The sequence below is a fragment of the Ruditapes philippinarum genome, unplaced genomic scaffold, assembly GCF_026571515.1.
Source record: "Ruditapes philippinarum isolate M1 unplaced genomic scaffold, ASM2657151v2 ctg30_1_1_1_1, whole genome shotgun sequence".
Taxonomy (NCBI): Eukaryota; Metazoa; Mollusca; class Bivalvia; order Venerida; family Veneridae; genus Ruditapes; species Ruditapes philippinarum.
In genome coordinates this window covers 298930-315636 of record NW_026851624.1, presented here as the reverse complement: position 1 = coordinate 315636, position 16707 = coordinate 298930, and the positions used below count along the sequence as shown (strand labels likewise).

Below are 16707 nucleotides of genomic sequence, written 5' to 3'. Positions count from 1 at the left end.
TGCATCGTAACAGCATTAGGTCTTTTGCATCATCAAATAATAGTTTGGAAACGCCGAAACGGAAAAATGAAAATATAATTTTTTCCATACAAAACTTTTTTGTTTGGATTGTTTTTTTTTTTTTTTAGTTTGTTTTTTTTCTTTGTTTTGTTTTATATTATTATAGTTTATTTTGTTGTCGTCGTTTTTTTTTTTTTGTTAAAGTCGTTTCTGCAACCAAACTAAACAGACATGCTTAATATTGTTTCACAATTATCCGAAAAAACATGTGCATCTTGTAAATAAAATCTTAAATTAAGAAATCTTCTGCAATAGACAGACTTTTCCTTGACGATACAATATTAAATAGAACCTAGGAAACAATAATTTACGATATTTATAACGTATTTTATTTATTCATCTAAATTTTAAGTTAATGACTGGCTATTTTTTTTTTGCGAAATAATAAAATAATAAGATAAAAACTTGAATATCGTTCAATTAGAGAACGCTTACCAGATGTTCCAGTTGGTAGACCTCATTTGGTTTTTTTCAAGACATTTTTTTTCATTAGCCATATGTAATCTATCTTTTAGTTATTTTAGGATAACGTTACAGCACTTTTTTTCGACGTGGATTTCACTTCTCAAGCTTTTTTACTCTCGCTTGTGATATAGAAATGTTTTTTTTCTACTTCTACATTTAAATTCCATTTATTTTTTTTTCATCATATGAACACTGTTTTGTTTCTAAAATAAAAAAGCGCGTTGGTTTCGCATTCATAGTGTTTAACTGTATAACAAAATCCTTGTAGAACAATCCTTTCTTTTTCACTGTTAGATCATTAAATATTTATGTTAGCACAATAACTGTTTAATTACAACTTCTTCGGACACATATAAACTGTTAAATTAAATTTTGTCGAAAAATGAAAACCACCTTGCAGGTATTCCACGGCATAATAAAAACAACGTCACCTTCATTCTGTAACGAGCTTCAGGCGAATAAACACCCAGTTGAAAATAAGTTACTGACCAGTTTACTAGAATTGATTAACTTTGAATCATTGCGGACATGCCGCCCTGCTAAATAATTCATAATTTCAATCATGCGAACAAGACAATACCGCTTCCTGCGTACATAGCAATATATATTGAACTGCTTTTTATCTCATTCATTAGCCAAAAAGATAAAATCAGTCGTTTTTTATTAGAGTGCTATATTTAACTAACGGCTCATTGAACACTGATTTAGACCACTGTCACTTTTTATAATGAACTTATTCCTGTAACACGTCCACATAATTCCAAACAAATTAAAGTCTTTGAAATCAGAATGCCGGAATGGAAGCCGCTTTTTATGATTTTATTACAAAGTATCGACTGTATTCCGCTAACAATAACCACCGACTGATCGCATTGATGTACAGCCATGCATTCCTCACTGTTCTCAGATCGATATTTCCAGAATTGAAAAAAAAATATCGTCCAAACTTCGAACAGATAAAATATCCGCAACTAAAACCAATCATGGAATCGTTCTATTAGTCAAAAGGAGTTTAGCGGAAATCTTACAGTGTGTCGTCTGCTTGTTCCGCGTTTTCCGGAGGACAGAAAGTGTTTGTATATGTAAAGGTCGAAGCTGATATTGGAGAAACTTAAATATGTCCTTTACTCCGTAATATACGCCGTCGAGTGTTTTGGATTGGCAGTTAGGGAGATGTAGCCAAAATGTCAAAAGTGAATTGTCGAAGTCAATAAGTAATGTACAAAATACATGCCGTGCTGAATTAGTTAATCAATATATAAAAAAGGGAATCTTGACGAAAGAACAATTACTTTTAAATGAAGAGAAAAATGTATCCTTTGATCAATATTTGCATCTCTGATTACGTATTTTATATTTGAAAATTATATAAAAGTCGATAAAAGGTTGTTTCAATTTATTTGAGTACGGAAGAAGCTTTTCGTTTCAAATTGTCCAGTAATGTCACTTTACATTCAGTCGCGGCATTTGAAATAATAGGCAAAACCACTTTAATAATAGGCATTCTAGGCATTACTATTGTTTCACCATCTTATATAACGGAATGAGTTCCTCTCGAAAAAATAAAGTATAAATTTCAGTTTCAATCAATTTATTGCGGTTAAATGTTATATAGTTGATGGGAAGTGTCTGTTAAGTTATTTACATTATATTACACACAATTATAAACGAACGTGTCTCTATAGCATTTACAAGGTATGTTCCAGGAGTCTGTTTCGATTATATATGAATTGATGGATTTGATGAAATAATATCAAGATATATATATTATTAAACGTGGGTCAATTCTTAGACTTTAACGGATTGGGTAAAACAAGAAAGACGAAAAACGTTACAAAATTATTTGGCTTTACTGTTTTTTTATTCAGTTTTTATTATTATTATATTTATTATTTCTATTTGTATTATTAGCATTATTATTATTATTATTATTATTATTATTATTATTAATATTATTAATATTAGTATTTTTATTTAATTTATTATAATCATTATTATTATTATCATCATTATTATTATCATTATCATCATCATTATGTTTTGATAATGAAGCTTGTTAAAAACACAATTATTAATACAATAAAAAATACTGGGAAAAAGGATAACAAGAAGAAAAAAGAATGAATTTAGATATAGTCGATTTATATGTTGAACTTATATAATTTATATAGTGAACTTATAAATGATATAAAAAATATCCCCATATAATGTTAAGATATCGTTTTAGATATTAATCGATTAGTTTTTGTATTACTTTAATTTTACAACTCTGATAATCAAATAAACAACGAAATAATTCCATTATCTGTAAGGCATTTTTGAAACAGGTCGTGTTATCCATACAATCCAATATGTTATATATTGGACAGTTTCGCGGATATTTGATTATTACACACGTCATATTGAATTCCTATTAATCGTAACAGAACCGACCAAATAACTACATGTAAAAATGTGAGTAAAGCCTTAGTATAAAAGATATGTGGTATAAAGTATTTCATGAATATGATACCATTTCTTCCATAACGCGCGTTATTTCTTGCTAAAGCACCCAGTAGACCGATTCAAGCGTCTACGAAACCCTGAATGAGATTATACGTTTCTTGGACCACTGCACGTGACAAGCTGTCAATATTAATAACCCGGATAATGGCAGTTGGAGACATTTAAGTACAGGCACATATCCAAATAGTTGTCGTAAATTTAGTGCATTTCTTCGCAGTGTATTATTTAAGAAAAGATTATTAGTGTAGTAAAAGTAAAAAAAAGGCAGTCGGAAATAACGCATGGACTTCCTTCTTTTTAAAACGGATTTTATTTTTCGAAATGTCAGTGTCTTTTGTAAAGAGAAGTTAGACAGATTTTCAACAGTAAACGAAAAACCAGTCAACAAGGAAAACATATATTTTCATTAGACAAAAATGTACATTTAAAACTTTTATGTTTTCTTTCTCTTTACTTGTGAAAGTAATGGGCGTGAGATAGGCGCATTAATTTACAAAATCCTGATTGTTATTTGAATAATACTCCTTGCGGTTTCGTTTACTTCACGTACAATACATTCAAGTAGGCACTAAAATATGTTATTTGTAATTGGTTAATGGTTGGAACAAAATTATATAAATGTATTTTAAACTGTAAATTATTTACAAAACAAAAGTGCCAAATAACTGACAAAACAGAAAAACAAACAAACACATAAAAAGAACCCTACGAACCTATTATCATTAAATACTTCTACTACTACTACTTTGACTTCCACTGCCACTGTTACTACCACTACCACTAACACTACCTCTACCACTTACACTACCTCTATTACTAACACTACCACCACTACTACCACTACCACTACAACTACCACTTCTACTACTTCCTACTACTACTATTACTAACACTACCACTAACACTACCACTAACACTACCACTACCACTATTACTACCACTACCACTATTAATGCCACTACCACTACCACCACTACTCCTACTTCTCCTACCACTACCACTATTACTATCACTAACACTACCACTACCACCACTACTACTACTACCAGCACTACCACTACCACTACCACTACTACTACTTATAATATTAATACGATTAATAATAATAATAAGAAGAAGACAAAAAGAAAACGGAAAAAAAACACACACACACAAATACACACACAGAAGAAGAAAAAACACAGTTACACACACAAAATGAAACAACTAAATAATCATTAAATAAAGGCAACACTAACATTATTCGCACTTCCGGTGTATTCAAATTTTATAATTGTCAAATTGGGAGCGCATGCTTTTCTTTCTAAATTTTCGTCATATCATGTTATTTACACAAATAAATACTAGCATTCAATATCCTACATTCAGTTCAAATCTGCATTTTATTCAATATAAAAGCAATATAACAGCAAACAAATTTCTGAGAAATCAGCAGACACAAAAGCTAATATTAACAACATGGCGGCTGTTAGTATTGAACAATTTGCAGAAAGAAATGAATTAAATATTGATCCGTTGCATGTCTACGTGTATATCATATAAATTGATTTAGAAGCTTATGGAAGAGTAATGAAATTGAAAGATTTCTGCGCTTTTATCACCAAATGATTATTGCATATATAAATTGTGTTTTATGTTGGAAATCGACAAAACTTGTTTTTCTGAAAAAATATACTTACATGTTTTTCAGGATATTTATCCGTATCAAACATTTCTGAAATATAGAGATTAAAAACTTAATAACAAATATGTGTATAACATAAAATAGAAGTGTATTGTTCTGTACTTGAAAATAAGAGATGAAAAACGTAACGAATACTAAACGCTCGGTTTAATGGCCCTGCAAACTTACAAAATATTTACTTGTGATGTCATTTTACAGTTTAAACAATTTAAAGTTAGATATATCTGAGTCTTGGTTGGCTTCCTTTACACATTGGCAATAAGTATAGTGAGTTTTAAACGGAAGTCAAAACACTTTGTAACATTTTAATACCTTTATGACCAAATTCATATTCATATTCAGTTCTATTTTTTCAGAAATGATTGGAACTTTTCTTTGAGAACAAAGAAAAATGTCATCTACAAGCTGAAAGAAATCTAAGTTTAATTGAAATAACTTTTGGAGTTATTTAATTATCTTTATGTCCTTAAGCAATATACCCTTTAAAATCTTTGTTAGGAAATTTAAGTAACACAGAGATGCTTTCCATAATTTATTCAAAAACAAAATGAATTCATAAATATTCAACACATGCATGCATAAATGATATAAACGCAATGTCTGTCCAATGAAAATAGACGTTTCAAACATGCAACAAGCATTAAACACATAAAAAACTGAACGATCACTTAAAAATGATCCCCTTTATTGGCAACTTATGCGACGACGACAACGATAATGATTGATCAGAGCCGCGGCGGAATTAGTGACAACTGACAGCCGCCATTGTTACTTAATAAGAATTTAACCTAGTTAACCGTGGGATTAGAGTCGTCATGAATAGTCGTTATGTTATATCATTCAAGAACGTGTGATAAGAAATACAAATCAATAGCCAGTATTTTAACAGTCTTCGATTTTCTGTCTCTGTGCAAAAGGAATCAGTGTAGACGGCTCATCATTTTTCTATACAGTTAACAGAAAATCCACTTGCTTTAATAATCTGGTTTTTAGATTTAATGAGGCTGTTAGTTGTAATTGCGTATATGCTATTAGCAAAGCTGATTTTTTGCAAAGGTATAAAATGCAGTTAAAATCCCACGCCAAGTTGTATTATGACTGTCAGATATTCTCGGTAAATCTATTCAAGAAAGGACCAATGATGATGACGATGATGGTGGAGATAATTATGATAATGACGAGTATAATGATGTTGATAATGATGATTGTAATGATGACTGGTGATAATAATGATGACAGAGATTGTTCATGATGAAAATGTTGGCGATTATAAAAAATGATGATGATCATGATGATTCTGCTGCTGCCGCTGCTTAAATTGCTGCTGCTGCTGCTGCTGTTGTTGTTGTTGTTGTTGTTGTTGTTGTTGTTGATGATGATGATGATGATGATGATGATGATGATGATGATGATGTCGAAAAGTCACGAAGAAGACGACAAAGGAGAAACCAATAATCCAATAGTATGCTGTTTAAAATGGCATATCTTTTTTGAAATTTCAAACATTTTTTCAAGGACTTACAACTGAAAAAGTATTCTTTTTTTAAGCCAGTATTATAAATGCAGTTAAATATTATCAGTATTTTTTATGAGTATAGCAGCCAATTGTTTACAGAACGTGCTGGACCAAAAAAGAGGTACGTGCAAAGTGTATGAAAGGTCAAGTTGACCTTTAAGCAGTCGATAAATATCGTAGCAGTAGTGATCATGTTGTAGATATTTACTGCCTGTTATACTTTGTTTATTATCAGATGCTATCAAAGTTCAGCAACAACGCATTATAATATCAATTATGTATCTCAATATTCAAGAAAAAGTTATCAAGCACTTAATTTTGCACTTGGGAGTTGATGTAAGTGTTTGTGTCATAAATATAATTTCATTATACAATAATGCATTATAAAATAAATATAAAGAGTACTTTAAGGACGGTCGGAGATATATTGATATGTTTATGTGGTAATGAAAAACACATATTAAGCAACGCTGCTGACATTTCAATTATCAATTATAAATTGTTATATTAATTATGTATTTGTAATAAAACTAGAAAGGTACTGCATATAAATGTTTGTGCATGTCATTTTAAAATACGCAATTCTGAATAGATCAAAAATATATGCACACTTGTAATATGAGCATAGCAAATCTACCCAATTTATTTTTAATGAGTCGAAATAATTGTGACCTGCATCTTCATTAGAAAAAAAAGTTAATGAAGGATGATGAAAGAAATTTCAAAATTCTTGTGTAACGAAATACATATTGGAAGCAATGTTACTGCCCTTTGATTTTAACAATTTCCTGTTTGAAGCTGTAATGTTATTGAAACATTATCGAATACGTTCCTAGAACCAACCAGTTCTAAGTAATTAATGTAAAGTTTCTTGCTCATAGAAACAACGGCTTGTCCCACCGAGGCCATCGTACTATTCTGGGGTGTAAACCACTCAGCCACGCCGCTACTCGCTGCCCTTTCTTTAAGAGATGACTTTTAAGAGTGTACTTCGTAGCAACTATAGAAAGCCAATCACGTTTGAATTCTCACGTCAGAAAATCACAAAATAATTATAATATAATTTACATAGTAACAGTTACATACAAAAACATTTTAAGTGTGTGTTCAAACGACGTAAAGCATAGCCTTTTCTATTATTATTTAACATGGCGGGTGTTCATGAATTATATCATAAGTGGCTGTTTGAGTGTGAAGTTAGAGAGGCACATTATGCCTCCGAATAAAATACTCCTTTCAATAAAAAGGGCAAACATTAGTTATATAACGTTCAGACAATGATTTAAGAGTATGTTAGAAGCATATCACATTTAGAAAGTACTAGTGCTGACCTTAATATTATTTTTCTTAAAGTAGCAAAATGAAAAAGTAGTAATTTGACTATAATGCTAAATTACTATAACTGACCTTATTGCACAACAGCAACGGAAAAACACATAACGAGTAATCTTTTGGAAAATAAAACTTGATTTCAATAAAAAAGAGCGTTTGAAAAATAAAAGCATTTCTGAGGCATAATGAACATTTAATGCTTCGGACGAATAATCTAAGAAATTCTAGCAAATGGTTCAAGCCCCGTTTTGGGTTTAGCCGTTGTTTCCTTGAGCAAGAAACGTTACACACATTGCTTAGTTCTTGTTGGTTTCATGAAAGGATCAAAGCTTACGTTTTTAAGCTTATAAGTATAGCTTCCTACACAAAAGAACTGAAACAATATAAATGTATTCAACAAATCATGCCGCAGGAATCTAAGTAAATTGAGAAACTATATCGAATTATTGTTGCCTTTCATTGTGTAACGAATACACGTATATCGAGTGCAAATTCACTGAGAAACATTACTTGGGGAAAAACACCTTTTTGCACTACAAATTCAACGAGTCGTTTTGAAACTAGGACATTATCGTGTGATATTTCGGATAGAACAGCAAAGTTTTCATGAACCTTAAATCACGAAATCCTAGATGCCAAATGTACTGATGGTTAAATTAACACTTGTTCTTCAGAAGTTACATTTTAAAAAGACTCCTAATCATCATCAAAATCATTTGAAATATTCAATCGCTATATATTAGTGGGCAGATTGTTCCTTATATTATACATATATTTAATACGGTGTTTTTATAGGGTGGTTTTTATTTGTAATTGCTGTCAACAGATGCAGCTTACACAAAGGCAAACCTCTATATTATATGTTATTGTCACTTTTTTGTGCAATAATTATTTATTATTTTGCTATAATGGTAAAAGATAGAATGGACGGAGGTTCGTAGAGTTGCATTAACACACTGCAATATGAATCGCAAAAGCTATCGTTTATATTGTACATGTACTTAAAGTTATGTTTTGCTCAGAGTTATTATCACAATAATTTGAATCTTTTATAAAGATAAGTTCGGGCGACTTTTGAGCACGCAGGACAGCAATCGAATGTGTGCAAGTACACCTCTCGTTTTCTTCATACTTGGACATTATGTACCAAATCATGTGATACATCAATAATTAAGAAATATTTATGCGAATAGTAATATGAAGATTTTTCATTGTGTTATGGGAAGAATGAGTTCATCAACGTATTTCTTGGAAAAGAAAACTAATGCGCACTATTAGAACGAAAGGTCGAACTGACCTTTAGGCAGACGGACTGTCTATACAGCAATAGTGATGATTATATGATTATAAAGATAGCAACTGACAGTGTTGCTCACTGACGTACTCGGTTATTATCAGATGTTATCAAGGCTCATCAACAACACATTAAGTTATCAATTATGTATTATCTAGTCACAAATAGCAGTATCCTGGCATAATATTCATATGATGTTTGGCTTTAAGGAAATAAACAAAAAAAATGCGAGTACAGGCTTTTAAATTATGGAATGAAATAACAGTGCATCTACAAATGCATATCAATAAAACATTTTGATGCTCAACTTTCATGCATAATTTAGTTCATCTATTAAATGGATACCAGAATGGCTTCATTTTTAATTTGTTATTTCTATCATCCCTCCGTTTATTTCTATCATTCCTCCGTTTATTTGATCATCCCTCCGTTTAATTAATTTTCACCCCTCCTTTAACAGTATCTCTTTGTTCATCCCTTCGTTCATTTATTTTATCCCTTTTTTTTATTCTATTCCTTCGTTTATTTGTATCTGATTTAATGGTTAAGCACTGTCTATGATATATATATATATATATATATAATACATAATATTACTTTGATACAATATGAAAACGTCATTATGTTTCCTTTTTATAAAAAGCATGCTTGTGTAGCAAGAGAAAAAACAGATCGAATATAGCCAATGAGAGAAATGCTCATTAACTATCATTAGTAAATCATAAAGAAAACAAATCAAAAGATTTTCTTGAACGTCTAACCTTTTCATTTTTTTCTGAAACATATCAAATTAGAAGAAGATATTAGGAATAGCATTGTTCCAATTTCAACTACAGTTTCTCTAGATGTATAATTTCATTTCAACTAAACCATACATGCAGGTGTAAATGATCTCTAAACAAAGGACTACAAAGAGAGCATCTATGCATTTAAATGTCATGAAAGTCTAGACACCTCGTAAAATCATCAAAGCGCAGGTGATTCAGGGCACAAAGAGCAAAAAACCTGCTTTTCTACTTATAGAAATCAATTTACAGTCTACATCTAAATGCATTACATCAAAGGCTAATTGGTCATGAGTTCTTGCAATTAGTAATCAACAAGTCATTCCATACCCTGATATAATTAGAATGAAAAATACATACTTAAGCACGTTAAAAGAATGCCTCTTAAAAGTCATTTTAAGATTTATATAGAGCCAATTTTATTTATTATCACAGATATACCGGAAAAAGGTTTTGTTATCTTTGCCAATCAACAACACACAAATAAATTACTCTCTTTTTGCCCACTATACTGTGTCCAGTATGCATAGCAGCAAAACCATTCACTATAAAACATTCAATACATTGAAAATAGTTGGTTGTTTAACGTGTAGCCAAATAATCACTGAAATTATACAACAAAATAATAATAATAAACTTTGTTTAGGTTTCAACTTCAAAGAAGCGTATATATTCCAACCACAAGTTAAGTCGTTTTCTGTTCCTTTAATACCAGTTTTCTATTTTGTTTTCGGAAAAAAAGACACCAGGATCAATTTATGTACTAGTCATCTCAAAATGAAAATAGGTCTTAAAAACTTCCATATAAATTAATCAGCAATTTGGTGTTATGTTGATAAGCAAACGAATATATTTCACTTACTGTGCAAGATCATTTGACACCGTTAACAGCATATTGGAATATAATCAACGCCGAGATCTGAGTTTTACTTTGGAATTAACGGACAACTTTCTACAGAACATTATACTGGTCTGTTCGTTTTTATTTCCCTTAATAATAATTTCAAAATTTGGAATAAGCGCGTAGAATTTATTAATAGCATTGATACAATACAAAATGTGTCAATATCCATAAATAAGAAATATTGTTTTAACCGGTATAAATAAGTAAACGTAATAGATATAATTTATCAATGCGATACTTGGGTAATAAAAGTAATCGAAAAAAGTATAAATAAATATAAAATTGCCCCCAAATGATGATACTTAATCTTTCAGACCGTAGTTCATTTTGCTGAATGCCAATATAAAGAATAATAACTTGGCAAACAGTACAATTGTCCTACAGTTCATCAGTAAATAGGCCTAAGTCGTGACCAATAGTGTTACATAAGGGATACTAAAAATAAATAAAAATAATTAAATACATGTATTACTATACAGTTTTTTCTTTCTTCAGTATACATGGCATTCGAATTAAAAATTGCCCATTTCATGTACGTTACTTAATGTTCTAAATTCTGACTGAAAATAGCCACTTTTAAATGTCGGGAAAAAGAGAACTTTGCTTTATACATTTAAAAAAGTGACTAACAAAACTGAACAATTACTTATTAATATTTAAGATGTAAGAAACCACACTCTATCAAAAATTGTAACAACATATATCAGTATAAATGAGTATAAATGAAAAAAATTGCAGTCAGTTTATAACAGGGATAGGTATAACCAAAAAGGAATGAGCTTGTCCTTTAATGAATAAAAAATGTTAAGCGATCCGGTAATATTGTATAGCAATATTCAGTTTGCATAACACTTACCAGATAAAAACTGAAAAAGCAGGGTGCTTTGCTGTTGCTTTGAAAAAATACTTCTGTGATAATGAAATTCTAAAGCATATTACATTGACATTGAAAAAACAATTATCATCTTGCTTAATCCCATAAGTTCACTAAGGGCAGCATCATTTTAAACCGGGGAAACAAACGTTTGTTTTAAATCAGTTTTATTAATGTCAATGATTAAAAATAAAATTATTAATTTCAAACATACAGTTTTACCATTTCATGTAAAATGTTGAATTCTGTTAAAGCCGGTGCTAAGGGGCGTGAACGGTAGTTTGCACTTTTGGACAGTACCGTCCATCAACAGGCTTAATCAAACCGAGTCTGCAGCATTTTCTATTTTGCCGCTTTGGACTTTATCTGTGGAGATTCTTATTTTCTTTTTTTTATGTCTACATACGTCCACATTATACATTTTTCTCTCTAAGTCTTATACCATTTTTCGTAATGATGTCAAATTTTGATAATTTTGAACAGGAAAGCAAGAATTCCAACCAAAATCTGTCGCACTTTCACCCATTGTTAAAGGTGTTTTTCAGCTCTAGATTATAGACAAAGGTACGTGCAGATGCAATCAATTTAACTTCAAACGGATTTAATGAAACCACCTATGTATTTACTTGTCACGAAAGTCTAGACATCTCAAAAAATCATCAAAGATACAGGTGACACGAGACACAAGAACCTGCTTTTCTACTTATATAATCAATAGCAGTGCTTTCTACATCTAATGATATTGCATTGGTCTAGATTTTTGATAATTTATTGAGCTCTTGTCACCTGATATCACAAGTTCAAAAGAAATTGAATGTTGAAAAAATGTATTACTGATTTAAAAGAAAACCCCAACAACAACATATTTCTATATCTTGACAGTCCAAAACATATGTACATTGTGTTCGTTACTTAATTTGGAACTTTATACCATTTCCATCAAAATAAACGAAACAATCGAATCGTTATACCAGTAACTACGATAAAAAAGCTCAGTAATCTTTCATAGCTTTCGATTAACAACCCATTTCAGACATACATTTTTTCTAGTATAAATTGCGATAAAAAAACGAAGCATTACATTTGTCGTCAAAATGTGTTGTCCTCACAATTTGAAACAAAGAAATAAGGAACACTCTGCAACGTATATGCTAACAGATGATTGTTAAATGTTTGCATTTTCCATGCAAAAAATTATGAACAAAAGGATATTTGTTCAGAAATGTTATATTTCATAAAATATCTATTTGTTTAGCATTTAAATAAAACAAAATAGATACATTGATACTGTCATTTCTCCTTGTTTTCTTTACGCAAAAAAGCAAATAGGGATATCCTACAATACATTAAAACAGTTATTTGTTGGTGGTATTATTTTGGGTTTTACCAACACAGTAGAGGTCATACAACGACATTCCAGCTTTATTTGTGGAGAGAGATCTCCGTTGCCCGTCCGAGCATTATTTCTGCGATGAGCATTCAACTGTTCAACTGACTAGAACCACAGGTGTTCCGTAAGCTAGATAGTTTCCTCATATGAAAGAATCAAAAGTCAACGGTGCGGTTCGAACCTTCAGCGGTGAGGGGAAAATAGTATGAAAGACAGTTACACAAAAAACACGATGGAACTGAAAATTATTATCAATTCGCTACAAAATTTACCGAATGTTTCCTGACTTTATTTCTATTTGTATTAAAGCAATAATGATGAAAAAATCACCCAAAACCAAATCAAAATTCATAAAGTTTATTACAAAGAAACCACGTTTGATATTTGTGTCTCGTTTTATAAATATTCTGAACAGAAATAAATAAATGTTATAGATTCAATCTGAATTTATTTAGTATAAATGATAAAACGGAAAGATAACGGTGTATTTTATTTAATTCAAACAAAATGACGTCACATAAAATAATCAATCTGTTGCAATATCGATGTGACTGTTAATTGCATTTCACTTCCATTGAAAGACTTGCATCGATTTATGGTTGCATTTGTTTAAATATGTTACAGAGAAACATATCATTTGATTTACATTATAAAAATTACAGATACAAATTAACAATGTAAAAGCACACAATTTCTCGTTTATTGTACGAAGTCAGGAATCTAACAAATGCTTCACAAACGCATAAAAGTGTCAGTTCTTTTTTTATTGAGAATGCTTTTAGATAATATTTACATGTACCATAAAAATATGTTCACATTCAACGCATGGTATTTTAATAGAGGTAGTTTTTTTTTCAAAACGCATTAAGCTTTAATAACGCATCTTAGATACTTTATTTATTCAACATTCAACTAAGAAATTATACGTACTTATGATTCACATTGAAGTATTGCAAAGACTGACTCAAGTCCAATATTGATATCATAATAAAAGCATTTCAAAGTAGATATCCACATGTAAAAGGGTTTTGTAATTGATTTTAACAGATACTTAGTAACGCTATCATATTATTAATAACTATTAAAACAATCGTAAATAAGTTTATTTAACGTTTGGTAAAAATATTATTAGAATACAGAACATTTTCGCATTGTCCCTCCCAGAAGTACGCCCGACACGGCAACATTGTGACTGTTGCCGACTCGATTTGATTGAGTCTTTTCTTAGACGGTAGTAGTATTTGCAAGAATCCTTTTATTTATCATTCAGCTGAAAATTTCTCTTTATTCTGTTTACAATAATTTTCATGATTCTTATGTTTAAAATGATTAATAAATAGTAGGATTATTGTAAAACATCTTCACGATGAAAAAACATTGAAAATAGCAGCCGATATGTTATCACAATGAAAGAGTTAGGTCGAATATATCAACAATGGAACAGCGGCCGATATTTTATATGAAAGTACTTTGATCAAAACATTTAAAATAGAAAAAAAAAACAGATATGCCGTATATATCTATAGGATCAAACATTAACGGAACAGCAACCGATATTTTATAGGATGGTAATTTTATCAAAATATTCACAATAAAACACAAAACAAAGCTCCAATATATGATATATATTTATCTACAGGATCTAACAACAACGGAACAGCGGCCAATATTACATAGGTTTGAACTTTTATTAAAATGTTCACACACAATACAAAACCCCCGAGACACAAAGGTCATTTCATTTATCAGAAAGGCAAGGCACTCCTCATTAAGCGAAACTGATCACGTTGTAAATATTCATTGACTGTTTTACTAAGTGATAGACTTGTTTATTATCAGGTGCTACCAAAGTTCACCAGCAAAACATTAAAATATCAATTATGTATAGCTATCTAGGCATAAAAATTACTAAGCACTTGATTAATATAGGGCTTGGCATCTGGAAAAAAAACTGTGTTAAATCAATAGAGATGTGAGCATTTTGTTGAACATAAAACAAATGTTATTCTTAGGACCGACTGTAAAAAATTAAGATGCTTTTAATGATAATCATAATGCATTTTTAAACGAAAAAACTAGGGAAAAACAAAGAAAAAACCCAAACAATCCACCACCACCAACAACAACTATAAAGAAAGAAAAAAAATTATAAAACAAAAAACAAAAACAAGAAACAAAAAGATAAAAATTGTCCTTTTCTAGATCAAGTTATTTATTGCAATGCTTGTAAATTCATTCACTTAAAATGAAATAACATTTTGAACTAATGGCGTAAAGTCGGCATGCCTTTTAATTATGCAAATGGCTTGTGAAATTGAAAATGAGTAAATTTAAGCAAAGTTTTGCGTTATTTTTGTATTAATACGGCGTCGTAAATTTTATTCATAATTATACTTTAACACGCTCCATAGGTTCGTCTAATCGAGCGTATTTACTGACAAAACTTAATTGTAAAATCTAAATATAGTCACATATCTCATTAGTAGAACAATGTTATTCTTGCTGTTCTTTTTACAAAGAAACTTTTATGAGCTCGGAATAAATTATCTCTGCAATACATGTCATTTATGTAACCTACTAGTGACACCAAATGTTGCAAGCATCACGCCTAAATGACAATTAATCATAGATATAAATTATTTTGAGATCTGCAATATAATATCGCTTTTTACAATCGTAACATCGCGACATCGCGAATTCACCATCGTACCATCGTGTTTTCACCATCGTGTCAACGTACCATCGCGTTTTCACCATCGTAGTATCGTGCATTGTGGGTAAGGACGAAATAAAAACCTTGATTGTCCAAACAGAACACCGTAGTAAAAAGATATATGAAATGACTATATTTATTAATAATTGAATATTGTGTAGTATTTTAACCATATTTTCTTCCGAGAAATATCTTGATATCAAGCTGAATAGTTCGCTATACACAGCTGTCTGCTCGTCAAATGTTTTTATCATGGAATAGTGCATTAAATAATATACGAGATATTTAATATCGTAAATTTGTTTTAAACTTTTGTTATGATATAAAATTATACCAAGAGGGCAATCTTACGAGAAACAGCATCTCAAAAATACCACTGCAGTAACAAAAACTGCAGTATAAGATCATACATAGCAAACTATTCGTATAGAAATTTAATGCATTGGAATGAATAAATTAATTTAAATTCATTTGATGACTTTAAGCGGCCTTCAGGTTTTACAAGTTTTTTTTTCTGTTGGAAAAAATATTTTTGTTTCAAACTAAGTATTTGAATCAGTAATTTTATCTTGGAAAAGTGCATTACGGCGTCGTGCGAGCTATTTATAACGCGTCAGTGACTTTCGTTTCTAAAAATAGAAGATCGGAAAGAGAGCGAGGTATCGATGAGTTTCCTTATTGTTTATATATTTCATCGTCAGAAAATTTCAGTTTTCCCCTTAATTCTTTTGATTTGACAATTATATGAAACGATTTATCCAAAAAATATTTTAACCGTTAGACACGTTGAAGGCCGCTTTAAGAATATAAGAAGTTCATTTGTTTAATTAATCGCAAAACAGGTAATAGAATAGCTAAACAAGTGAATACGTTACTAATTTCAGCAAGTTAAAGTGAAAAGAAAGGAAACGATAAGAAAACTTCTGACATAAACTATGATTATGTTGTCGAAATTGATTATGGTATTAATGTCTATTTATGTAACAAAAATAGAGAAACAAATACATTTGATTTATTAGAAAGATAACATTGCATGGTAATTTAACATACACACACATGTAGGAGGACGCTGTAATTAATAGCGAAGTTGTTGCAGTATCAATGTCACTGTGCTATCGTGTTGCGTTGCTATTATTCATTGCTTTTTCAAGTGTTTAATGATGCATTGATTGAATTGTGTTATAA

At 30.4% G+C, this 16707-nt stretch overlaps 1 protein-coding gene across 4 annotated transcripts in view; it reads right to left on the bottom strand.

Annotated features, from left to right (window-relative positions):
- Positions 1-16707, bottom strand: part of LOC132717808 (muscarinic acetylcholine receptor M2-like) — a 247443-nt gene that overhangs the window by 26415 nt on the left and 204321 nt on the right. For 3 of the 4 annotated variants that reach the window (XM_060701406.1, XM_060701479.1, XM_060701623.1), the window contains one exon: positions 4710-4744. The gene's annotated coding sequence lies outside the window, so the exon portion shown is untranslated. Of the gene's footprint in view, positions 1-495; positions 1772-4709; positions 4745-16707 lie in introns of those variants that run through there. The other variant, XM_060701555.1, reaches the window with a different exon arrangement.